A 1,702-nucleotide genomic window follows, 5' to 3' on the forward strand; every position below is an offset into this window, starting at 1 on the left:
AACTTTCTAACTTTGGGTCCTCTAATTGTGGATGCGAAGTTTGGATAAGGGAATGAATGGCATAAATGTGAGTCTTGATTTTAGGAAAATTTTCACAAAATAAGCCACAGGAAAAAAAGAATATTTATTTATTTGTTTGTATTTGTTTGGTACAGGCTTTCACTATACAGCTTGGACTTGAAGTGATGTTCCTGTTTTCAGCCTCCTCAGCACTGGGATTACAGAAATGCACCACCACGCCTGGTCTTGGTGACCAGCTCATCACTCACAGGGGTGGGGCCAGAAAGGCATGTGGTGCCAGGGATGAAACCTGGGTTCCTGAGCTTGCCTAAGCAGATGCTTGGTCTGCTGAGCTAACTCACCAGCCTGAAAAAAAAGAATCTAACAGAATTGGTCTGACAAATGTGAGTGAGTACAATGACCTATACAAGAGTGCAACTGGACATTTTCCTGGACGATTTGAAAATAATTACTGGTGACTGAACAAGATGACTTTTAGCTATCTCCTAAAACTATAATGTTCCATGCTTTAAGATATTAGTAAGTTGTAGCCTATTTACTTTGGGGAAGTACTTCAATTATTATTAAAACCCTCACAGCATGCCCAATGGCATCATTGCATAAAAAATAAGAACTTTCACTGAGTAAATATATTAAAAATTTTCTTTTTGTCTCTTTTAGGGTTTCACTGTGCAGTTCATGATGGCCTTGAACTCACTTTGTAGCCCTAGCTGGGCTCAAACTCAGTGATTCTCCTGCCTCAGCCTCTTGAGTACTGGGATAAACAAGTACGCATCAGCATGCCCAACCTGAGTAGATATTAACACAACAAAATGTTCATTTTCATACTCAGCCAAAGGGAAGGTGTGCAGTATTTCATAAAATAAATTTTCCTTGGAATGCAATTTTGCATGCTATAAGGACATGGAAGGGCATTTATATATTTGTATTATTTCACCCACAGAAAAATAAAACACAATCTCCCCAAGTCCATTGCCCAACATCCATTTTTGTTTCTTCCATACATATTCTTTTGCTTCTGCTTCATTTCATCATTAGCACTAACTACAATGACAAATTTTGTCCAACTCTTGTTTTTTTGTTTTTGTTTTAAATATATTTGGTACAGGGTCTCTCTATGCAGCTCAGACTCATAGTGGACCTCTTATTTTCAGCCTCCCCAGCACTGGGATTACAGGTGTGCGACACCATGCCTAGACTCTGTCACTGGCTCATCGTGCCCTGGGAACAGGGACGGCATGGCATGTGATGTTAGGGATCGAACCCCTGTCCCTGCACTTGCCTAAGCAGGCGGTGAGCTATCTCTGCTGAGCTATATTGCCAGCCCTTGAACTCTTGATTTTAAGGAGTCGAAATCTGAATACTTGTTTTATGATACTCTAGGCAACTGTTTTTTTTTCTTTCTTATCTTTTCACTACTTCTAATAAAAGGTTAACACTAAAATGGTTCTTCTTCAGAAATATATAATTGCATATAGTAATATAGTTAGTTTCTAAAAGTTAATGGGTGACCAAAAATATGATATAAACCTTCCGTGTGTTTCTTTTTTTTTTCTTTTCAAAGTTTTATTGATAAACATATAGCACTGAGACAGTTTCAAATCAAATCGAAAGTACAGTTTCAACAAATAATACACTGTATATTTTTTTCTTAGTGGTTAATTGCTGTACAAGATGCAGA

General features: G+C 37.8%; 1 protein-coding gene across 1 annotated transcript in view; it reads right to left on the minus strand.

The window, feature by feature from the left end:
- The window catches only part of Tmem229a (transmembrane protein 229A), a 5,249-nt gene that overhangs the window by 3,149 nt on the left and 398 nt on the right, over positions 1–1,702 (minus strand). The gene's annotated exons all lie outside the window — the stretch shown is intronic.

Source organism: Octodon degus, unplaced genomic scaffold (genome assembly GCF_000260255.1).
Source record: "Octodon degus isolate 3935 unplaced genomic scaffold, OctDeg1.0 scaffold00170, whole genome shotgun sequence".
NCBI lineage: Eukaryota > Metazoa > Chordata > Mammalia > Rodentia > Octodontidae > Octodon > Octodon degus.